This window comes from Sapajus apella, unplaced genomic scaffold (assembly GCF_009761245.1).
Source record: "Sapajus apella isolate SASKATOON/1434 unplaced genomic scaffold, GSC_monkey_1.0 scaffold1, whole genome shotgun sequence".
NCBI classification, from domain to species: domain Eukaryota; kingdom Metazoa; phylum Chordata; class Mammalia; order Primates; family Cebidae; genus Sapajus; species Sapajus apella.
Window position 1 is genome coordinate 21,833,055 of NW_022436941.1, and position 26,015 is coordinate 21,859,069.

The 26,015-nt window shown below is 39.0% G+C and overlaps 1 long non-coding RNA gene across 1 annotated transcript in view; it reads left to right on the plus strand.

The window, feature by feature from the left end:
- Positions 1–15,743: 15,743 nt before the first annotated feature.
- LOC116547083 overlaps positions 15,744–26,015 on the plus strand; it is a 106,816-nt gene continuing 96,544 nt past the window's right edge. The window contains exons 1-2 of the long non-coding RNA XR_004266941.1: positions 15,744–17,182; positions 24,154–24,230. This is a non-coding gene — a long non-coding RNA (uncharacterized LOC116547083). The remainder of the gene's footprint in view (positions 17,183–24,153; positions 24,231–26,015) is intronic.

A 26,015-nucleotide genomic window follows, 5' to 3' on the forward strand; every position in this document is an offset into this window, starting at 1 on the left:
ATTCTGTGCCTTCTCAGTGACTGGTGCCCATCAGGAAAGACTTAACTATGCATGAGATGCAAGTAGCTAGTGAAGAGAAAGTTGTATCTGTTTAACTGGTTGGTAGATAATTCACTGTTAATTACCATTGCTTATTCAATTCGCAGAGTTTTTACAATGCCACAGATTGTTCTAGATCATTAAAAATTTTCGATTTTGGCTACAGTATCTGGTAGAGCTAACTGCTTGAAAAGGTCATGATAATATAGTGGAGTGACAGAGAAGCACTTCCTCTTAAGTAACTGCTGAGATGGTAGGTAGAACTTCAAGAACGATTCCAGTGCCAATCTTAAAACATGCACTTTTTTTTCATGCCTTTGCCAGTTGGACAACACTATACTTTAAATTACTTTCCATCTTGGCAAATACTTTCATTCTCATTCTTCAGTAGACAAAAGCTGCCTGCCTAGTCTTTTCAGGGTGACTGAGAGGAGCTTAGATCCAGTGCATTCCATCTGATTAGAGTTGCTGAACAATTATTCTTGAATATTACCAGCTGAGTGTGCAAATATCTAGCCAGGCGAGTGAGAGCAGCTGAAGCGCTTTCTGCAGATTTGTATAACTGGCCCATATAAAGAATCACCCGGTGGTTCTTCCTGCTTCTTTCTGGCCCTCTCCATGTATTTTGTTTTTGCTTCCTCTCCCTGTCTGCCCCCTGGCACTTTCTAACACACACTCTTCTCTGATGAATACCCTCTCTCATGGTAGTCTTTTGATTTCTTAAGCATGGGTTATTGTGAAACTTCAAGACTGTGGGTCTTTAGTTATGACTCCACTTTGATCCTGGGCCAACACTTTTCTTTTGAAAGGATCTTCTTGAATAAATACATTAAAATTGCTGATGGGCTTCTCTCTATACTGACCTGACATGGTGAAGAGAGAGGGCTGCTCCTTCTAGAAACCAAGATTGGCCTCCTGCCCAAAAGATTGCTGTGGATGTTGAACCATAGTGGCTCAGGTTCCCACCTTTACTTAGTTTCAAAGACTGGGCTGGGCAGCTTAGGTGAACAAGTGGTAATAGGTAAATCTTATAAAAGGCAAGAAACTGTAGATCAGGATGGGAACAAAGAACAGAAATTTAGGTTGTAATTTATGGCTCATTTTTTGTGAGAGGAAAAATATGACTGTATTGACTGGAAAATTAAAAGTTCTTATACTTGGAAAAGCTATCTAAGTAGGCAACTGATAAGAATACGCCAAATGTTTCATACATTTGAAAATAAAATATGAGTTATAGTCACCCTCAAAGTTTGAGGTTTTTGAGATTATTTGTGGGGTTCAAATTCTGAAAGTATACATGCTGATATGTTCCTTCCTTTAGTCTTGTTAAATGTTTGGCTTGCTAATAACTCTGCTTTCTAAGTCATCAGCTACCAGACGTGAAAAGGTAGAATTTTGAAGAATATAGGCCCATATTCAATAGCCAAAGCAACTAACTGCCTATTTTGACATTAGTTGGCATTACTGTTGGTGGTACAAACTAATTTTAAAAAGGAAAGTTAAAAGAGATTAAAAAACTAGAGAATGTTGTTTCATGTTTTATTTGTATGAATGGATTATAAATTCATATTACAAAACTGAAAGAAATATTGAGCTGTAAAAATGTGGGAAATATGAAGTTAAAACTGAACCATGGGTTATGTTAAATTTGAAGCCCAGGATATGTGGATAGTAAATAGGATGAAGGAGACATTCAGGAACCCAGGCATATCCATGAATGACTGTCACATTGCCTCTTAAAATGCACATGAACTGATGGTAAAAATATCACCATTTTTTTCCCCAAAGTTCTTTCTTGTCATAAAGTATAAAATAGTATTGCCTCCTAAAACACATTTACTAAGATGATATGTAGCTCTAAAGAATGCATATATATAGTTACCATGTTAAATTCATGTTTATATTGTTTTTATATCTCAGGGATATGTTTCAATTATCGATCACACTTGTAATTCACTTGTGTTGCTCAAATGTAAAGTGTGACTCCATAATTATAAATTTCTGATTAAGTATCCCTTATCCAAAATGCTTGGAAACAGAAATGTTTCAGATTTTGGATTTTTTTCAGATTTTGGAATATTGGCATATACATATACATAATGAGATATCTTTAGGTATATGTATATGCCAATAGTCTAAACACAAATTTTATTTGATTCATATGTACTCTGTTCACATATCCTGAAGGTAATTTTATACAATATTTTTAAACAGTTTTGTGCATGAAACAAAGTCAGTGTACACTGAACCATCAGAAAGCAAAGGTGTCACTATTTCAGCCACCCATGTGGTTGTTTGGCATCACTGCCACTCCAGACTCTGAATTTATTTGCTACTGATAAATAATTGTTTTCTTACACTTATTCACACATAAACAGTAAAAAATGTGATGTACTATTAATACAGTGGAAAAAATAATGTGGTCAGGGTAACTAAACAGCACAGCATACTCACCAGAATACCAGTATCAGCTGTTTTTGTGTTTGTTTGTTTGTTTGTTTGCTTTTGAGATGGAGTCTTGTTCTGTTGCCCAGGCTGGTGTGCAGTGACACAGTCTTGACTCACTGCAACCTCTGCCTCCTGTGCTCTGGTGATTTCCAGCTAATTTTTGTACTTTTAGTAGAGAGGGTGTTTCACCATGTTGGCCAGCCTGGTCTCGAAACTCTGACCTCAAGTGATCGGCCTGCCTCCACCTTCGAAAGTGCTGGGATTATAGGCATGAGCCACCGTGCCTGGCCTGTTTCAACTCTTACACAACAGCAGCTGAAGGGGGCAGGAGGGTCTCTTTCCTTGGGGACACTGAGTAAACTGCATCATGTGCCTGTTGCACATGAAGCCAGTGGGGAATTTTGCATTTGTGGTGTTATGTTGGTGTCCAAGATGTTTCAGATTTTGGAGCATTTTGGGTTTCAAATTTTGGGATTAGGGATGCTCAACCTGTACATTAATTTATAAGCAAATACAAATATATCTGAAATATATATTATATTATCAAAACTCATCAATACACTTAATAGAAACCAACTTTGTTGTCAATTCCATTGCATATCTCAGGCCAAATTGCTTATTAGCAATTGCTGTTTTCTCATTCAGGGAAATATATTCTACATCATAGAAGGTGGAGAATGAATCAAAGACAGAAAAAGGATTTGCAATAGAAGAACCTAGGTCTCAGGTCTAACCCTCTTGAATGGCTGTTAAAATCCTCTACCTTTCCTCAACACACTCACATTTTAAATATTTTGATATTTATGCAAGTATATTGTCTTTAAAATTCCAAAGAAATATTTAAATTAGGATTTGCTTTTGGACTTAGAAGATGTTAATTTGCAGGCTATTTCACCCTAAATGAACATTTTTATGATGGGCTAAACTTGGGATATAAATTTGCCATAGGTAAACCATGGCACAGGTAAATGGTATGGATTATTTTTTGGCATGATCTTTAGTGGGAAAGACAGGAGTTTATTAAGTATCTCAAGAGTAGAAAATTCAATTTGAAAACTAATTTGTGGAAAGTTATCATTTCTTACAAAATCTCCCAAACTTTTGCCTCTAAGAAGGTGTTCTGAAGTCATCAATTTTGTGAGGGTCGACTCATCTATTGGGGGAAGAATTACTTTTCTACCCCCTTATTTGCCAATTTTCATCAAAGCTATGGCAAACAATCTGCTGCCTGACAACCTCCAGTTCCACGCATGGGCTTTATTTTTTAATCAAGAAATTTGCGATCCTTGACTCAAGTGGTTTAGTGATTGATGCACATCCCTGAGCAAAGGGAGTCTGGATTTTACCCACAAAAGGGGAAGAAATACTTGCATCTGGATTCCACTGGGGACTGATGTTCAGGAAGCTTCTGTGGTGTTGTGGAACTGTCATGCATCTGTTATTCTGCATAGAAAAAAGGAGATTCGTACAATGAGAACTTGAAAGCTGTAGGGGGAGAAACACATTATGCTTTCCTCTGCCTTCCTCGATTCCTCCTAGTATAGCAAGAAATAAATAAAACCTGTCGATTGATTGACCGAGATGCACAGGCACATTGTGATAGATTTGATCTACAGTCACTGTGATCTGAATTTCATCTTCTTTAAGGTATGGGCTCTAGACAAGATTGCTGCACTTGAACAGCAAACTAATTGCAGTTCTGGATTGAGGACCCAACTTTTGGGTGCAGAAGGGTAGAGAAGCACACTGCGATTCAGTGGGACACATTTGCCAACTGGGATGATGAAAAAATAGAGTAAAATATGTACAGTGAAACTTTGCATATTCCTCTACTGTATAATTCATGAGTAATCAGGACCTTTCTAGAATCACATCTGCTGTGAGTACAGCTGGCACAGTGTTTCCATGAGTGTAATACATGGCACTAGGTTATGAGAGATGACTTTGAGGACACATGGATAGACAGACATTAAATAACGTTGAATAACTTGGTGAGAAAGCTATTTCTATTTCATTTCTTTTTATTATCTTTTTTTATTGTACTTTAGGTTCTGGGGTACATGTGCAGAACATGCAGGATTGTTGCATAGGTACATACATGACAAGGTGGTTTGCTGCCTCCATCCCCCCATCATCTATATTTGGCATTTCTTCCCACGTTATCCCTCTCCACCCTCCCCGACCCCCACTGTCCCTTCCCTAGCTCCCCACAACTGACCCCAGTGTGTGATGCTCCACTCCCTGTGTCCACGTGTTCTCACTGTTCAACACCTGCCTATGAGTGAAAACATGCAGTGTTTCATTTTCTGTTCTGTGTCAGGTTGCTGAGAATGTTGGTCTCCAGATTAATCCAACTCCCTACAAAGGACACGAACTTATCTTTTTTAATGGCTGCGTAATATTCCATGGTGTATACGTGCCACATTTTCTCTGTCCAGTCTATCATTGATGGGCATTTGGGTTGGTTCCAAGCCTTTGCTATTGTAAACAGTGCTATGATGAACACACATGTGCATGTGTCTTTATAATAGAATGATGTATAATCCTTTGGGTATATACCCAGTAATGGGATTGCTGGGTCAAATGGAATTTCTGTTTCTAGATCCTTGAGGAATCGCCACACTGTCTTCCACAATGGTTAAACTAATTTACTCTCCCACAAACAGTGTAAAAGTGTTCCTATTTCTCCATATCCTCTCCAGCATCTGTTGTCTCCAGATTTTTTAATGATTGCCATTCTAACTGGCATGACATGGTATCTCAATGTAGTCTTGATTTGCATCTCTCTGTTGATCAGTGATGATGAGCATTTTTTTTCATATGTTTGTTGGCCTCATATACGTCTTCTTTTAAGAAGTGTCTGTTCATGTCCTTCACCCACTTTTGAATGGGTTGGTTTGTCTTTTTCTTGTAAATCTGTTTTAGTTCTTTGTAGATTCTAGATGTTAGCCCTTTGCCAGATGGGTAGATTGCAAAAAATTTTTCTCATTCTTTTGGTTGCTGATTCACTCTAATGATTGTTTCCTTTGCTGTACAGAAGCTCTGAAGTTTAATTAGATCCCATTTGTCAATTTTGGCTTTTGTTGCCATTGCTTTTGGTGTTTTAGTCATGAATTCCTTGCCTATGCCTATGTCCTAAATGGTTTTGCCTAGGTTTTCTTCTGGGGTTTTTATGGTGTTAGGTCTTATGTGTATATCTTTAATCCAAATGGAGTTAATTTTAGTGTAAGTTGACAGGAAGTGGTCCAGTTTCTGCTTTCTGCACACGGCTAGCCAGTTTTCCCAAAAGCATTTGTTAAACAGGGAATCCTTTCCCCACTGCTTGTTTTTGTCAGATTTGTCAAAGATCAGATGGTTGTACATATGTGGTGTTTCTTCTGAGGCCTCTATTCTGTTCCATTCGTCTATGTCTTTGTTTTGGTACTAGTACCATGCTGTTTTGATTACTGTGGCCTTGTGGTATAGTTTGAAGTTGGGCAGTGTGATGCCTCCTGCTTTGTTATTTTTGCTTAGGATTGTCTTGGCTATGTGGGCTCTCTTTTGGTTTCATATGAAGTTTAAGGTGTTTTTTTCCAGTTCTGTGAAGGTCATTAGTAGCTTGATGGGGATAGTGTTGAATCTGTAAATTACTTTGGACAGTATAGTCATTTTCATGATTTGATACTTCCTAACAATGAGCATGGAATGTTTTTCCATCTGTTTGTGTCCTCTTTTATTTCCTTGAGCAGTGGTTTGTAGTTCTCCTTGAAGAGATCCTTTATATCCTTTGTTAGTTGATTTCCTAGGTATTTTATTCTCTTTGTAGCAATTGTGAATGGGAGTTCGGTCTTGATTTGGCTCTCTTTAAGTCTGTTATTGGCGTATAGGAATGCTATAGGAATGCTTGTGATTTCTGCACATTGATTTTTGTATCCTGAGACTTTGCTGAAGTTACTTATCAGTTTCAGGAGATTTTGAGCTGAGATGATGGGGTCTTCTAAATATATAATCATGTCATCAGCAAATAGAGATAATTTGACTTCCTCCTTTCCTAATTGAATACACTTTATTTCTTTTTCTTGCCTGATTGCTCTGGCTAGAACTTCCAATACTACATTCAATAGGAATGGTAAGAGAGGGCATCTTTGTCTAGTACCAGATTTCAAAGGGAATGCTTCCAGTTTTTGCCTGTTCAGTATGATATTGGCTGTGGATTTGTCATAAATAGCTTTTATTATTTTGTGATATGTTCCATCAATACCTAGTTTTTGGGAGTTTTTAGCATGAAGGGCTGTTGAATTTTGTCAAAGGCCTTCTCTGCATCTATTCAGATAATCGTGTGGTTTTTGTCTTTGGTTCTGTTTATGTGGTGGATTACATTTATAGGCTTGTATATGTTGAACCAGCCTTGCATCCCTGGGATGAAGCCTACTTGATTATGAGGAATAAGCATTTTGATGTGCTGTTGCATTGGTTTGGTGGTATTTTATTGAAAATTTTGTGTTGATGTTCATCATGGATATTGGCCTGAAGTTTTCTTTTTTAGTTGAGTTTCTGCTGGGTTTTGGTATCAGGATGATGTTGGTCTCATAAACGAGTTAGGGAAGATTCCCTCTTTTGTATTGTTTGGAATAGTTTCAGAAGGAACGGTACCAGTTCCTCTTTGTACTGGTAGAATTTGGCTGTAAATCCATCTGGACCTGGACTTTTTTTTGGTTGGTAGGCTATTAATGGCTGCCTCAACTTTAGCCCTTTTTATTGTTCTATTCAAGCTTTCAACTTCTTCCTGGTTTAATCTTGGGAGAGTGCAGGTGTCCAGGAATTTATCCATTTCTTCCAGATTTACTGGTTTGTGTGCATAGGGTTTTTTGTAGTAATCTCTGATGGTAGTTTGTATTTCTGTGGAATCGGTGGTAATATCCTCTTTATCGTTTTTTATTGTATCTATTTGATTCTTCTCTCTTTTCTTTTTTATTAGTCTGGCTAGCAGTCTGTCTATTTTTTTGATCTTTTCAAAAAATCATGTCCTGGATTAATGATTTTTTGGAGGATTTTTGTGTGTCTCTATCTCCTTCAGTTCTGCTCTGATCCTAGTCTTGTCTTCTGCTAGCTTTTAAGTTATTTTCATCTTGCTCCTCTAGCTCTTTCAATTTTGATGATAAGGTGTCGATTTTATATCGTTCCTTGTTTTTCATATGGGCGCTTATTGCTATAAATTTTCCTCTAGACACTGCTTTAAATGTGTCCTAGAGATTCTGGTACATTGTGTCTTCATTCTGATTGGTTTTGAAGAACATCTTTATTTCTGCTTCATTTCGTTGATTATCCAGTCGACATTCAGGAGCAAGTTGTTCAGTTTCCGTGTAGTTGTGCAGTTTTGAGCAGTTTCTGAATCCTGAGTTCTAATTTAATTGTGCTGTGGTCCAATAGATTGTTTGTTATGATTTCTGTTTTTTTTGCATTTGCTGAGGAGTAATTTACTTCCAATTTTGTGGTCAATTTTATCATAACTGACATGTGGTCCTGAGAAGGATGTATATTCTGTGGCTTTGGGGTAGGGTGTTCTGTAGATGTCTATTAGGTCCAGGCTCCTGTTTCATTTGTTTTTAAATCATTTTGATTGCTTAGAAGAGGAAGACTTTGTTGGGGCTGGTCTGAAGCTCTTATCCCTAACATGTACTAACAATTCAGAGAAAGGGAGTTTCAGCCCAGAGCCTTTAGCATATCAATATTTAGTTAGAATTTAATGCCACTAATTAGTATTTATTTATGTTTTAATTTATTTTTGAGACATTTATTTTAATGACTCTGTCATTTAGGCTGGAGTGCAGTGGAACAATCACGGCTCACTGAGTTCTTGACCTCCAGGGACTGAGCAATCCTCCCATTTAGTCTTCTGAGTAGCTGGGACTATAAATATGTGCCACCATGCCTGGCTATTTTTTTTTTTTTTTGAGACAGGGTCTTGCTATATTATCCAGGTTGGTCTTGAACTCCTGGGCTCAAGCAATCCTCCCATCTTGGTCTCCCAGAGTGCTGGATTTACAGGCATGAGCTACTGTTCCTGGGCTGGTATAATCATTCTTACCTTACATTGTTGTGTGTGTGTGTGTGTGTGTGTGTGTGTGTGTTTGTGTGTATCTCCCTCCTTTTCTCTCTCTCTCCGCCCATATATATATATATATATATGTATGTATACAAACACACACACATATACTTATATACTTTTAACCTTACACATTTATGTATATATAAAAGATGCATACACCTATATATATCAGTGTAAGGTATTATATATATGTATATATATGTGGAGAGGGAGGGAGAGAGAGAGAGGGAGGAGATGACATACCACATGCAATAGATCTGCATAGTTTAAAAATAATTACCAGGGTGTGAGCACTAATGGGTACTAGTTTCTTTTTGGTGTGATAAAAGTGTTACAAAAAATAGTGTGGTGATGATTGTACAACTATGAACATACTAAAATCCACTGTTGTATATGTTTTAAATGAGTGAATTGTATGGTATGTGCCATAATAAAGGTATTCTAAGAAACAACTACAACCATGCATCAGGTCAAGGAATCAAACATATGTTGTATTTGTTTTCACAGTTGCTGGCCATTTCTGTCAACTGATAATAGTTTTGCATTTACTGTAGTCATATACAATTTTCTTTCAAATGAATCTTATTTGGTAAAACCATGGAGCAATCTGAAGAAAAATATTATAATGGAATGTAGATATGTGAAGTTTGAGAAATCTAGAGCATGCAGTATGTATTATTGGTGAGTGCATTTGCTTCAGAATATAGCCATTTTTATATGTTTATTTCTTCATTAATTTATTTATTTTTTGATTGCCTACCATGCATCAAGCATGTGTCTACTGCCTTCCTGTCTAGTAGAGGTTATAGGCAAGACTGAGGATCCTAATAAGTTTGTAAACCCTGAGATGCAAGGTCCCTGTTTTGGAGAAGACCCTTGCAATGTTTTAGGAATACATGAGCCAAACAAGAAAGGAAATAAAAATGAACAGGGAAATAAAAATGCGTAAAAGACACTATTATCAACACATTATGACGTTTCCTTCCTCCTTCTCTTTTTCTCTCCCTCAATTTCTTATCAATCCAAATAAATCTTACTATTTCAGGTAGGATTTTAAAAAGCTACACAAAAACAAAAAATCAAATGCTGCAACTATAAAACCTACATTTTAAAAAATTTTTTGAGACAGAGTCTCCCTCTATTGCCTAGGCTGGAGTGCAGTGGCACAGTCTGGGCTCGCTGCAACCTCTGCCTCCTGGGTTCAAGCAATTCTCCTGCCTCAGCCTTGGTGAAACCTAAGTGTTCCTTGGTAATGTTTCTGAATTCTAGCTTAAGCTTAGCTCTTGAACCTGGGAGACCAAATGCTTTTATTCTGGGATGTAAAGCACTGGAGTTAAGAAATTCCTTCCTTCAATACTGATAAATAGGAAATCTTCTTGATATTGATTTCTGGTTTTACTGCATGTATTCTGAGAGTGTGCTTGGTGTGATTTTGATTTTTTGGAATTTACTGAGAATTGCTTTATGACCTAGCATGTGGTCGATCTTGCAATATATTCTGTGTGCAGATAAATAAGAATGTATATTCTGTGGCTGTTGGGTGAAGTGTTCTGTAGATATCTATTAAGTCCAACTGGTCAAGCACCAATTTTAAGTCCAGAGTTTCATTGTTAGTTTTCTGTCTTGATGATCTGCCTCGTGCTGTCAGTGGAGTTTTGAAGTCTTCCAGTACTATTGTGTGGCCAAGTCTTTTTGTAGTTCACAAAGAACTTGTTTTATGACTCTGGGTGTTCCAATGTTGGATGTGTATTGATTTAGGATAGTTAAGTCTTTTAGATAGATTGTGCCCTTTATAATTATGTAATGCCCTTTTTAAGGGTTAAAGGTTTAATGTCTGTTTTGTCTTATATGAGAATAGCAACTTCTGCTCTTTGTTTTTCATTTGCATGGTAGATCTTTCTCCAGTTCTTTTCTGTAAGCCTGTGGGTGTCATTATACGTAAGATGGGTCTCTTGAAGGCAGCATCTATGTCTTTTGAATGTCATATGCAAAAATTAACTCAAAATGGATCAAAGACTTGAATATAAGACCTCAAACTGTAAAAATACTAGATGAAAACCTAGGAAATACTCGTCTTGATGTTGATCTTGGCAAATAAGTTTTGGTTAAGAACCCAAAAGCAATTTCAACAAAAACAAAAATAGACAAATGGGACCTAATTAAACTGAAGAGCTTTTGAACAGCAAAATAAACTATCAACAGAGTAAACAGACAACCTTCAGAGCAGCAGAAGATATTCACAAACTGTGTATCTAACAAAGGCCTAATATCCTCAGTCTACAGAGAACTTAGACAAATCAACAAGCAAAACCAAAGAACCCTATTTAAAAATGTACACAAAGGACATGAAAAGACTCTTCTCAGAAAGACATACAACAGCCAACAAACATGTGAAAAGATGCTCAGCATCACTAATCTTGGAGAAATGCAAATGAAAATGACAGTGGGATACCATCTCACACGTCAGAATGGCTACATCAAAAAGTCAAAAAACAACAGATGCTGGCGAGGCCGCAGAGAAAAGGGAATTCTTATACACTGTTGGTAGGAATGTAATTATTCTGACTACTGTGGAAAGCAGTCTAAAGATTTTTGAAATAACTGAAAACAGAGCTACCATTAGACCTAGCAGTCCTATTACTGGGTCTGTAGCCAAAGGGAAAATCAGTCTACCAAAAAGACAAGCACTCATGTTAATCACTATGTATTTACAATACAAAGACATGGAATCAACCTAGGTGCCTATTAATGATAAATTGGATAAAGAAAATGTGATATTCCATATATACCATGAAATACTATGTAGCCATCAAAAAGAATGAAATCATATTCTTTGTAGCAACATAGATGCAGTTGGAGGCCATAATCCTAAGCAAATTAATGCAAGAACAGAAAATGAAATACTGCATGCTCTCACTAATAAGTGGGAGCTAAACACTGAGCACACATGGACTTAAACATCGGAACAATAAACCCTGTGGACTACTAGATGGGGGAGGCAAGAAGAGGGGTGCAGATTGAAAAACTACCTATCAGGTACAATGCTCACTGACTGGATGATATGATTTGTACCCCAAACGGCAGCATCACACAGTGTTCCCATGTAACAAACCTGCAAATGTTTATCTAAAATAAAAACTGAAATTTAAAAAAACCCACAAAAAGCCTGATGTGGCAGCTCACACCTGTAATCCCAGCTCTTTGGGAGGCCAAGGTGGATGGATCACTTGAGGCCAGGAGTTTGAGATCAGCCTGGGGCCAACATGGTGAAACCCCACTTCTACTAAAAACACAAACATTAGCCAGATGTGGTGACAAATGCACCTGTAATCCCAGCTATTTGGTAGGCAGAGGCATGAGAATCACTTGAACCCCAGAGGCAGAGGTTGCAGTGAGCCAAGATTACACCACTGGACTCCAGCCTGGGCAACAGAGTGAGACTCTGTCTCAAACAAACAAACAAACAAATGAAAACAAACAAACCCCCAAACAAGAAAACCCACCAGAAACTCTAAAATAACAAAGAGGCAAAGGAACATTCAAGGGGAATGTTAAAAAAAAAGAGAGAGAAAAGTGAAAATGAATGTTGTCCTAAGCTGAGTGGTTTATATTTTTAGTTTTACAGTAGCATCTCTGTATTCTAGTTGAAATCAATTACATTCATTGACATTCCTACTATAATAAATGGAATCTTCTTGTACATTTCTAATAGAATTGAACTCAGAACAAAGGCCAAGTAGCAAATAGTTATGATTAGCCTGGTTTGGTCTACTAAAATGACGGCTACATTTAAAAAATTTAAATTCAATATATAAACATTTGGTTAGGAGATTATGATATATTGCAAACTAAAACATCTAGTTTTAGACATCTAAACTATCTAAAACATCTAGTCAGATGCCAGACCTGTTTTATTAAATTAATAAATATTAATTGAATATTAATATTAAAATTAACAATATTTATTGAATGTGGTATATTGGGAAATGAACGAAGTGTCAAAGCTGAGCTCATTTTCTTTGACTTCTTCCCTTCATTTTCCTGCTTCTATTGTTCTTTTTCTTTTCCTGGAAGCTCATTTTTTACACTTATGAATTCCACTATCCCTGTCCTTTCCTTCTAGATCAGAAAGTTTCTCCCTCAAATGTGGTTGTTGCTCTAGCTTCTCTACTGGTCTCTGTGCTGTTGGACTCAGCGCATCATGGCTGAGAGGCCAGAACAGCACACTGAGGGTGCTTTAAATCAAGATTTGGGGAGTGGTGTGATGGCAAGGTCTAGAGCAAGTGGACAAAGTGTGCAAGAGATTTTTGGAAGCAAGTCCAAATACAGAGAGGCCAAGTTATAAGAAACAAGGCATTCACGGATTCTGAGATCAACAAAAATGTTGAAAGAGTGTTTATAGAGAAAAACATCAATCTGGATATTGTGTTTTTCCCCACACAGGGGAAGCCAAGTGACTGCAAGTTCAGTAGATGACAGCCGCACATATCTGATGTTAAAGCTGTGTCATGGGCTTCAGATGAACAGAGGAGAGAAAGGCACACAATGTCTTGGCAGTGGTAGGTAGGGGCCAAAAATCTTAACTCAGAGGTTCAGGAGTTGCAGGAAAAGATCACTTGAGAAGGCCTCAGGAAGCAGGGTACTTCAGATGTAGCCAAGTTGCAGTTGGTGCAAGAAGACACTGAGGATAAAGAGGAGTTTGCTGATAAATGGCCATGAATTTCACAGGGAACAGTTGAAGGGCTTAGGGGTTTGGGAAAAATACATAAAATGAGGACACAGAGAACACACACATACAGTGTGAGGATGAAAAATGGGGTCAGATGGGTAACCTAGAAGTTGATTATATTAGAAAATATTGGAACACTGGACAATGATTAGCATGTAGCTCAGGTGGTGTGATGGTTTTGGGGTGGATGAGAGCCTCCCCCATGAAGCAGGTTTCCTAGGCAGACAATCTGGCTTGGCGACCCTGAGAGTATGTAATTAAAAGTGATGTGAGGGCCTCAGTGTGGTCTATTCTATGTGTTTCAAAACCATTCTGCCTAGGGCAGTTTACACAGGTCCTTGTTAGAAAATGAGGGGAGAAAAACTGGATTCTTTTTACTCTTATACATATTAGATTTATACACATTAATGCTTCTTAATAAAGCTCCTTGGCTTCACCTGGTGATCAAAAGAATGGCATCTTATATAAAGCAGCACTAGAGGCTGGGCATGGTGGCTCATGCCTGTAATCATAGCACTTTGGGAGACTGAGGCAGGTAGATCACCTGGGGTCAGGAATTTGAGACCAGCCTGGCCAATATGGTGAAACCCCATCTCTACTAAAAATATAAAACATTAGCAGGACGTGGTGGTGCATACCTGTAATCCCAGCTACTCGGGAGGCTGAGGCAGGAGAATCCCTTGAACCTGGGAAGCTAATGTTGCAGCGAGCCAAGATCACACCACTGCACTGCAGCCTGGGAGACAGAATGAGACTCTCAACACACACACACACACACACACACACACACACACACACACACACACACTATAAATCAACTGTGCTGCGCTCCCTATGACTTGGCTAATAAGAAGTTCTGTTTTCCCCATCCTGCTCCACAGATGTTCCTTTTATAGGTCTTGGAGTGTAAAGCTTTTTGTGGTCTGTTGTCAGGCATTCTGCAGCTCGTGGTGGCTGACCTTGCTGCTCCTTGTGCCACTACTGACCTCCTCCAGACCCACTGACCCCTGGTGTTCTCTCTCTGACCAACCACAGAACCCCTTTTGCTTCTGTCTACATAGAACCACAGGGTCCTAAGTGACCTTATAGATGTATAAACTGCAGTAGGAGCTATAAATTCCACTAGTATTCAGGCTGGCTGCTTAGTTCAATCCACACTACTCGTCTTCTCATTGGTGGTATTCTTTGAAGAACCTATGATCACATTTTTATCTTGCCAGATACCCAATTGGGAACTGTGTCCTCATTCTCTTCCATGAGCTTCTAGGCCTTGTGCTAATAAATGCATGTGGCTAGCTGTTTTAGAGTTCCTTAGTAATCAATCAACCAGCTACTGAATAGTCTATGACAGTTGACAGACTGTTTAAATAGTAGTTCTCAAATTTTGACTTGTATCAGAATCATCTGGAGAACCATTAACACAAATTGCTGGATCCTATCCCTAGGATTTCTTATTCTGTGGCCTGGGATGGAGACAGCCTGCCTGACAAGGTTTCAGGTGATCCTAATGCTGCTGGCCCTGGAGTCACACTTTGAGAACTTTTGGACTGGAACATTCTGAAAGTTTCTACAAAATTATATTGCTTAATGCCAAATGTCAGCCCAGTAGAGTTCTATCTATGATTCAGCCGAAATATTCATATATGCTAAATAAAAATGGAATCTATTTTCTTAACTGTAATGTTCTTGAGAGTAGTCACTATTTCTTTTGTCATCTATGTATGCTCTAGAGTAGAAGTCAGAATGAAAAGAGCAAAGACGCCAAGATGAGGGGATATGGATAATATCCCCACATGTCTCATAATCTGCACAAGAATTTGACTGCATCCAGGCAAAAGAGGTTAAATAGTGAATGACTTCAGAGCCTAGATGTTGTGGGAGGGCCTGCCTTTCTCAAAGGGAGTTAACACTCATCTGCCCATTAGTCAATCTCACTTCCGGGTATATGGATCAATCTTACTTCTTTCTTCCTCACGGGTAGATGAGATCAATTGTGTTGAAATGAAGGGTTTGACTACTCGATAATATGAGCAAGAACACATAAAAGCACTTAACTACCCTAGCAGATTGAGGCAAAAATATATATATTTTTAAAAAGATGACAATTTTAGAATGGAGAAGAGAGCTAAGAAAATAACATATTGGGTCTGGGTGCGGTGGCTCACACCTGTAATCCCAGCACTTTGGGAGGCTGAGGCGGGCAGATCACTTGAGGTCAGGTATTTGAGACCAGCCTGGCCAACACAGTAAAACCTTATCAGTACTAAAAATACAAAAATTAGCCAGGTGTGGTGGCACATGCCTGTAATCCCAGCTACTTGGGAGGCTGAGGCAGGAGAATCGTTTGAACTCAGGAGGCAGAGGTTGCAGTGAGCTGAAATTGCACCACTGCACTCCAGCCTGGTCTAGGCGACAAAGTGAGACTCCGTCTCTAAATAAATAAATAAATAAATAAGATAATACATTGGGAATCAGAGTCTGTAGTCACACATTCCAGAAAGGTAAGAGTCTTGGGGATGGAGAGGTAGTCAGTTATAGTGAATAGGTAGCATTCCTAGCTCTTGTCACCTGGAAAAAGGAAAAATTATCATATCACTTTCATGATTCCTAGGATTCTCATATATTAAAGGTTCTGTAATTAGTTATTTAGATGGTTAGTTTTTAAGCCAAGCTCCTCCCTCCGTAACAGTTTTTACTGTTTAAGAATCTGCAATCTCTTCTTGATTCCCTTGCCTGGCAGAGGCTAAGTCCCAGAGAATTGAGTAAAACATTTGCAATCCCTGCCATTGTGTTAGAATTTATTCATTGTTCAGTGAGGATGGGATGGAGGGGAGCAGCCAGAATGGGACTCTGAAGTGAGTTGTAAACAGAGGCCCATGAGGGTGCTCAAGAAGTATGGGAAGGAAGAGAGAAACGGAAGGGAGCAAGTGTGTAGGAGGGGAAAGGTCAGAGCTTTGAAATATAAGACTTTGAACTTGCATTTAGTAAATTTTATAAAACATGGAATTTTTCCCACTGTGGAAATAAAAACTGGTGGCTTATGCTTAGGGGAATGAATAGCGGCATAGAATTGGAGAGTGAGTCACTGACTTATCAGGGAGAGGTCAAACACTTGGTACAAACTTTCTCCAATGCCTTATTCTGTCAAAAAAAATTAAATGAGGGGTTGCTTTCATCCTTGTGTCACTGTATCAGCATCTTTCTTGTAAATGCAGAGTATGGTGCATTGACTTCCATTGATATTCTCTTCCCCTTTAGGAACTCTTGTTCTCTTCTTCTGATTTCCAAGGACACTTGTTTAGTGGTTTTGAGTTTCAGCTATCAAAACTCTAAGTTCAAAAGGCAGAATCAATGTCACTGCATAATAGTTCACCAACATGATTCATTTATTTGTAATGCTTAAAAAAGTTTCCCAGAGAACTTAGCAGAGTTTGAGTTTCTAAAAGTGGTTTCCTGGCATATCTGATACCTTAGTAGGGCTTTTCATCTTAGCTAATCTCTTCCTGAGATTACTTAACAGTCCATTTACTTGGGCAAGGGCTACAACGTCCTGAGTCTCTAACTATGCGTTGAGGGCAAATGTGAATATTGAAGCAGAAGGCTAAAATGTGAGTTTATTACACTTAATGTTGTTCTCTATTATATTTCCTCAGGCTATATATTTAGGAACAAGAAACAAAGTGCAGTAGATGATCCTATGATTACTATATCCACCCCTCAGCAACCTTGGAAAGTATAGATAGTAATTCTGCAATGACATTTGTGCTACAAATTTTTTTTTACCCCATACACTTTTAGTGACTATGCTTGGGGGTCCACTTACATGTCTGTGCACAACATCTTTTAGCCAAGTGACAGATAGGGTGTTTCTACTCAAGGTATGTTATTTCATAAAAGAACTAAGCACCCTTTTATCAAACTTTATGCAAATAAAGCCAAATTAGATTTATTAAGGTGATGAAAGAGAGTAGGGACTTTTTAATGGGTAGCAATGCTGTGCATATCTAAATGCAAGGCAGATGTAATGATGCATTCGAAATGCTGAGAAAATTTAATCAAAGTAGAAAAAATATAATGAAATGGTTATTTAAACACTGTAAAGCTAATGTTAGAGTAATTACTTTCCACTGAGCAGGGTGTGGAGCACATTACCCAGGCTGTTTGATTAGTCATCCTGCCTGCAACATCTGGTCTTTTGATCCATTTGATTTTAATATAATTTCTTAACTTCTGAATTTAAGTTTTAGAATGAAAAAATAAATAAAATAACTTTGATGGGAGACAAAGCTTTGACTCGCTCATGACAGATTAAAACTGTGCCTGCTGCTCACTCACCTTTAGCTCTCTGTCATGAAAGAGAGCTCCAAATGCCAGGATAGTGGACTTTCTTTCTTTCTTCTTCTTCTTCTTATTAATTTTATTTTAAATTCGGTTCTGGGGTACAAGTGCAGGTCATGCAGGGTTGTTGCATAGGTGCATACTGTATCTGGCATTTTTCCCCATGTTATCCCTCCCTACCCTTCCCACCCCCTGCTGTCCCTTTCCCAACTGCCCCCAGTGTGTGATGCTCCTCTCCCTGAGTCCACGTGTTATCATTGTTCAACAGCCACCTATGAGTGAGAACATGCGGTGTTTGGTTTTCTGTTCTTGTGTCAGTTTGCTGAGAATGACGGTCTCCAGATTCATCCAAGTCCCTGCAAAGGACACAAACTCATCATTTTTTATGGCTGCATAGTATTCCATTATGTATATGTGCCACATTTTCTTTGTCCCGTCTATCATTGATGGGCATTTGGATTGGTTCCAGGTCTTTGCTATTGTAAAGAGGGCTGCAATGAACATATGTGTGCATGTGTCTTTATAATAGAATGATTTATAGTTCTTTGGGTATATACCCAGTAATGGGATTGCTGGGTGAAATGAAATTTCTATTTCTAGATCCTTGAGAAATCGCCACACTGTCTTCCACAATGGTTGAATTAATTTACATGCCCACCAACTGTGTAAGACTGTTCCTATTTCTCCACATCCTCTCCAGCATCTGTTGTCTCAAGATTTTTTAATGATTGCCATTCTAACTGCCATGAGATGGTATCTCAATGTGGTTTTGATTTGCATTTTTCTAATGACCGATGATGATGAGCATTTTTTCATATGTTTGTTGGCCTCATATATGTCTTCTTTTGAAAAGTGTCTGTTCATATCCTTCACCCACTTTTGAATGGGTTTGTTTGTTTGTTTTCTTGTATATCTGTTTTAGTTCTTTGTAGATTCTGGATATTAGCCCTTTCTCAGATGGGTAGATTGCAAAAATTGTTTCCCATTCTGTTGGTTGCCATTTTGCTCTAGTGATGGTTTCTTTTGCTGTACAGAAGCTCTGAATTTTAATTAGATCCCCTTTGTCTATCTTGGCTTTTGTTGCCATTGCTTTTAGTGATTTAGCCATGAAGTCTTTGCCTATGCCTATGTCCTGAATGGTTTTGCCTAGGTCTTCTTCTAGGGTTTTTATGGTATTAGGTCTTATGTTTAAGCCTTTAATCCATCTGGAGTTAATTTTAGTGTAAGCTGAAACAAAGGGGTCCAGTTTCTGCTTTCTGCACATGGCTAGTCAGTTTTCCCAACACTATTAAACATGGGGTCCTTTCCCCATTTCTTATTTTTGTCAGGTTTGTCAAAGATCAGATGGTTGTAGATGTGTGGTATTGCTTCTGAGGCCTCTGTTCTGTTCCATTGATCTATGTCTCTGTTTAGGTACCAGAACTATGCAGTTTTGATTACTGTAGCCTTGTAGTATAGTTTGAAGTATGGCAGTGTGATACCTCCGGCCTTGTTCTTTTTGCTTAGGGTTGTGTTGGCTATGCGGGCTCTCTTTTGGTTTCATATGAAGTTTAAGGTGGTTTTTTCCAGTTCTGTGAAGAAGGTCATAGGTAGCTTGATGGGGATAGCATTGAATCTATAAATGACTTTAGGCAGTATGGCCATTTTTGCAATATTGATTCTTCCTAACCATGAGCATGGAATGTTTTTCCATCTGTTTGTGTCCTCTCTTATTTCCTTGAGCAGTGGTTTGTAGTTCTCCTTGAAGGGGTCCTTTACATCCTTTGTAAGTTGTATTCCTAGGTATTTTATTCTCTTTGTAGCAATTGTGAATGGGAATTTTCTCTTGATTTGGTTCTCTGTTCTTTGTTTGGTATATAGGAATGCTTGTGATTTCTGCACATTGATTTTGTATCCTGAGACTTGGCTGAAGTTGCTTATCAGTTTGAGAAGATTTTGGGCTGAGACGATGGGATTTTCTAAATATACAGTCCTGTCATCTGCAATTAGAGACAGTTTGACTTCCTCCTTTCCTAATTGAATACCCTTTATTTCTTTTTCTTGCCTGATTTCTCTGGCTAGAACTTCTAATACTATATTGAATAGGAGTGGTGAGAGAGGGCATCCTTGGCTAGTGCCTGATTTCAAAGGGAATTCTTCCAGCTTTTGTCCATTCAGTATGATATTGGCTGTAGGTTTGTCATATATGGCTTTTATCATTTTGTGATACGTTCTGTCGATACCTAGTTTATTGAGAGTTTTTAGCATGAAGGGATGTTGAATTTTGTCAAAAGCCTACTCTGCATCTATTGAGATAATCATGTGGTTCTTGTCTTTGTTTCCATTTATGTGGTAGATTACATTTGTGGACTTACATATGATGAACCAGACTTGCATCCCCAGAATGAAGCCTACTTGATTGTGATGAATAAGCTTTTTGATGTGCTGTTGCAATCAGTTTGCCAGTATTTTATTGAAGATTTTTGTGCCGATGTTCATTGTGTATATTGGCCTGAAGTTTTCTTTTTTAGTTGAGTCTCTGCCTCGTTTTGGTATCAGGTTGATGTCTTATAAAATGAGTTAGGGATGATTCCCTCTTTTTGTATTGTTTGATATAGTCTCAGGAGGAATGGAACCAGATCCTCTTTGTACATCTGGTAGAATTTGACTGTGAATCCGTCTGGACCTGGACTTTTATTGGTTGGTAGGCTATTGATTGCTGCTTCAACTTCAGCCCTTGTTACTGGTCTATTCAGGGCCTCAACTTCCTCTTGGTTTAGTCTTGGTAGAGTACAAATGTCCAGGAATTTATCCATTTCTTCCTGGTTTGCTGGTTTATGTGCATAGAGCTGTTTGTAGTAAACTCTTACGATAGTTTGTGTTTCTGTGGGATCAGTGGTGATATCCCCTTTATCCTTTTTTATTGCATCTATTTGATTCTTCTCTCTTTTCTTTTTTGTTAGTCTGGCTGGTGGTCTGTTTTGTTAATCTTTTCAAAAAACCAGCTCCTGGATTTATTGATTTTTTGAAGGGTTTTTTATGTCTCTATCTCCTTCAGTTCAGCTCTGATCTTAGTTATTTCTTGTCTTCTGCTAGCTTTTGAATTTTTTTGATCCTCCTCCTCTAGATCTTTCAATTTTGATGATAGGGTGTCAATTTTAGATCATTCTTGTTTCTCATGTGGGCATTTATTGTTATAAATTTCCCTCTTGACACTGCTTTAAATGTGTCCCAGAGATTCTGTTACATTGTGTCTTCATTCTGATTGATTTTGAAGAACGTCTGTATTTCTGCCTTCATTTTTCATCCAGTTGACACTCAGAAGCAAGTTGTTCAGTTTCCAAGTGGTTGTGTGGATTTCAGTGTGTTTCTTAATCCTGAGTTCTAGTCTGATTGCGCTGTGATCTGATAGACTGTTTGCTATTATTTCCGTTCTTTTGCATTTGCTGAGGAATGATTTGCTTCCAATGATGTGGTCAATTTTGGAGGAAGTGTGATGTGGTGCTGAGAAAAATGTATATTCTGTTAATTTGGGGTGGAGCATTCGGTGTATGTCTATTATGTCCACTTGGTCCAGCTCTGCATTCAAGTCCTGGATATCCTTGTTAATTTTCCGTCTCATTGATCTGTCTAATATTGACAGTGGAGTGTTAAAGTCTCCCACTATTATTGTGTGGGAGTCTAAATCTCGTTTTAGGTCTTTAAGAACTTGCTTTATGTATCTGGTTGCTCCCGTGTTGGGTGTGTATATATTTAGGATAGTTTGCTCTTCTTCTTGGATTGATACTTTTACCATTATGTAATGCCCTTCTTTGTCTCTTTTGATCTTTGTTGATTTGAAGTCCGTTTTATCAGAGACTGGAATTGCAACTCCTGCTTGTTTTGTTCTCCATTTGCTTGGTAAATCTTCCATCCCTTTATTTTGAGTCTATGTGTGTCCTTGTATGTGACATGGGCTTCCTGAATACAGCACACTGATGGGTCTTCATTTTTTATTCAGTTTGCCAGTCTGTGTCTTTTGATTGGGGCATTTAGGCCATTTACATTCAATATTAATATTGTTATGTGTGAATTTGATCCTGCCATTTTGTTATTGGTTGGTTTTCTTGCCCATTAGCTGATTCATTTTCTTCATTGCATTTTTGGTCTTTGCCATTTGGTGTGCTTTTGCAGTGGCTGATACTTGTTCCTTTCCGTGCTTAGTGTTTCTTTCAGGAGCTTTCTTTTAGGGCAGATCTGGTGGTGACACAATCTCTCAGTAATTGCTTGTCCATAAAGGATTTTATTTCTCCTTTACTTATGAAGCTTAGTTTGGCTGGATATGAGATTCTGCGTTGAAAGTTCTTTTCTTTAATGATGTTGAATACTGGCCGGCACTCTCTTCTGGCTTGTAGGGTTTCTGCAGAGAGATGCGCTGTTTGCCTGATTGGCTGCCCTCTTTGGGTGACCTGACCTTTCTTTCTGACTGCCCTTAGACTATATTTTTTCCTTCATTTCAACCCTGGTGAATCTGACAATTATGTGCCTTAGGGTTTCTCTTGTTGAGGAATATCTTTGTGGAGTGCTCTGTATTTCTTAGATTTGAATGTTGGACTGCCTTGCTAGGCTAGAGAAGTTCTCTTGGATACTATCCTGAAGTGTGTTTTCCAGCTTGGATTCATTCTCCCCGTCATATTCAGGTACACTGATCAAGCATAGATTAGGTCTTTTCACATAATCCCATATCTCTTGTAGGCTTTGTTAGTTTCTTTTCACTCTTTTTTCTCTTGTCTTGCCTTCTCTTTTTATTTCATTGAGTTGATCTTCAATCTCTGATATCCTTTCTTCTGCTCGATCGACTCAACTATTAAAACTTGTGTTTGCTTCACGTGGTTCTCGTGCTGTTTTTCAACTCCATCAAGTCGTATATGTTTTTCTCTAAGTTGGTTATTCTAGTTAGTATTTCATCTAACCTTTTTTCAACCTTTTTTTGGTTCCGTGCCTTGAGTTAGAACATGTTACTTTAGCTCAGAAAAGTTTGTTATTATCCACCTTCTGAAGCCTGTTTCTGTCAATTCATCACACTCTTTCTTGGTCATGTTGTGTTCCTGTGTTGTTGAGGAGTTGTGATCCCTTGAAAGAGAAGAGATATTCTGGTCTTTGATGTTTCATCTTTTTTGCACAGTTTTTTTCCCATCTTTGTGGATTTTCCTGGCTGTGGTCTCAGGGAGCTGCTTGATGAGGTCACTTATCTGCCTGTTGAGGCACTACTTGGTTTCTATGGACTCCTTCAGGTTGCTGGGTAAGCTTCCTGTGTCTTTTTTGTTTATACTGGGAGTTTAGGTCAGCCTATTCCGCTGACTTGGAGGCACTGCTAGGTGGTCAATTATGCCATCCTGTCCCATTGCTATGTAGGCTTCTGTGTTTTTTGTTGAAACCTGAGTCCTAGTCCCACCTCTTTAGTGGTGGGCTATGTCTTTCCTCCACAGGGCTGGATCATTCAGAGTTCAGCTCAGACTGTGGCACTGGCTGCACAACCTGCTAGAGTTAGTGCTTCAGCCCTCTGGGGTTTGTCAGGGATGGTACGGATCTGCCCAACCTCACTACCTGTCTCCCTGTTTTCAGCTCTCTCTCTCCAGTCATGGCGTAGGGGCCCATCCAGCTACTTAGTCTGTCCTGGAGTCTTCAGCTCCCTCTTTCTCTGGGCAGGGGGAGGGGGTGATAGCTCAGTCCGCAGGCTCTCCTGGCTGGCTTATGGGCTTTGCGTTTGCTTAGATCTATGTGCCAACCCGGGACACCATCCTGGAATATGATTCAACTCTGCACTTGCAATTGCCGGCACTTGACTGGCAAAGATCCCCTGTTCTGTGTATTGCTGAGGCTTTGTGGGAAGCACTGTATCTGGACTGGAGTGCCAGAGGGGGAGCCTCTGACTCACTGGTCAGATGCACTTTCTGGGTGAAGTAGCACCCCTCCCTGCCTCAGTCTGCCCTGTCTGGGCTTTGCTCACCGTCGGACCAGACCCGTTGAAATGCACCTGGTATCTCAGTTGGAGCTAGGAGATCTCTGGATTTCTGCATCTCTCTCACTGGGTGTTGTGCACTGGAGTTATGTCCATTCGGCCTTTGTTTGTTTGTTTTTTTGAGATGGAGTCTTGCTCTGTCACCCAGACTGGAGTGCAATGGCACAATCTCAGCTCACTTGGATGTTCTTGTTTTTAAGATTAGGTGTCAAATATTTAAAATGTGTTGGTTTTCTTTGGGTCATCTTTCTATTGGTATGTAGGTGGGAGTAGGGGTGATTTTTAGAATAATTATCTTCTTATAGATAGGAAAGGAATGGAAAGAATGGGCCATAAAAATGAATACTTCTGCTTTCTTTTTGTGTAAGTTTGAATTTTTCTTGTAGAAGATTTAAAAAGTACAGATAAGAAAAATAAGAAAATATATATCATTCATAATTATGTTTCTCAGAAGTAAACATTATTAGTATTTTGGGGAATTTTTACTAATAATTGATGGTTAATCTACTCTCTAATAATTGTACAATTCAGAAAGTAGCAGCACTGCAGTTAAGTGTGTAGGAGCTGGAGTTCAGATGGCCTGGGTCTACATCCTGACTTCACCTTGAGTAAGTATCTTGTTTCTTGCTGCCTCATTTTCCCCACCTACAAAGTGAAGGTGATAATAGTAACTCCTCCATAGCTTTGTTGTGAGAATTAAATGAGATAATATACCCAATAAGCCTAGAAAAAATGCCAAGCCCATGGAAGTGTTGATAAATATTAGCTATTACTACAGCTATTATCATGATTGCTCTCTAATTATAAGACTTATATTTTGCATATATTTGTATAATATACCTTTTTCATTTAGCAATATAGTGTATCTATCTTTTATGTCAGTAGATGTTCTACAATATTCTTCTAATGGATACATTGTAGGCCATTATAAGGACTCACTATATCAGTCCATTTTCAAGCTGCTGATAAAGACATACCTGAAACTGGGCAATTTACCAAAGAAAGAGGTTTATTAATGGGCTTACAGTTCCACATAGCTGGGGAAGCCTCACAATCGGGGTGGAAGGTGAAAGTCACATGGAAGCAGACAAGAAAAGAGATCTTTTGCAGGGAAACTACCATTTTTAGAACCATTGGATCTCATGGGACTTATTTACTATCATGAGAACAGCACAGGAAATACTTGCCTCCATCATTCAATTACCTTCCATTGGGTTCCTCCCACAACACATGGGAATTTTGATGAGATCTGGGTGGGGACACAGCCAAACCATATTTCTCCTGTGGCCCTTCCCAAATCTCATACCCTCATATTTCAAAAACCATTCATGCCTTCCAAATAGTCTCCCAAAGTCTTAACTCATTTCAGCATTAACTCAAAAGTCCACAGTCCAAAGTCTCATCCAAGCTAAGTCTAGTCCTTCCACCTATGAGCCTGTAAAATCAAAAGCAAGTTAGTTACTTTCTAGATACAATGGGGGTACAGGCATTGTGTAAATACAGCCATTCTAGTTAGGAGAAATTGGCCAAAACAAAGGGGCTACAGGCCCCATGCAAATCTAAAATCCAATGGGGCAGTCAAATCATAAAGCTCTAAAGTGATCTCCTTTGACTTCTTGTCTCACATCCACATCACACTGATGCAAGAGGTTCCATGATCTAGGGCATCAGCACCCCTGTGGCTTTGCAGGGTACAGCCTTCCTCCTGGCTGCTTTCATGGACTGCCATTGAGTGTCTGTGGCTTTTCCAGGTGCACAGTGCAATCTGTCAGTAAATCTACCATTCAGAGGTCTGAAGGATGGTGGTTCTCTTCTCACAGCTCCACTAGGTGGTGTCTCAGTAGGAACTCTGTGTGGGGGCTCCAACCCCACATTTCCCTTCTGCACTGTTCTAGCAGAGGTTCTCCATGAAAGCCCTAACCCTTCAGCAAGTGTCTGCCTGGACATCCAGGCATTTCCATACATGTTTTGAAATCTAGCAGAGGTTCCCAAAGCCCATTTCTTGACTTCTATATACCCATAGTCTCAACAATATGTGGAAGCTGCCAAGGTTTAAGACTTGCATCCTCTGAAGCCATGGCCTGTGCTCTGTGTTTGCTTCTTTCAGCCACGGCTGCAGCAGCTGGGACACAGGGCACCAAGTCCCTAGACTGCAAACAGCATGGGACCCTGGACTGGCCCAGGAAAGCATTCTTTCCTCTTAGCCCTCTCAGCCTGTGGGAGGGGCTGCCAAGAAGACCTTTGACACGCCCTGGAAACATTTTCCTCATTGTCTTGGGGATTAACATTTGGCTCCTCGTTACTTGTGCAAATTTCTGCTGCTGGCTGGAATTTCTCCTCAGAAAATAGGATTTTCTTTTTTATGGTATTGTTCAGCTGGAAATTTTCTGAAC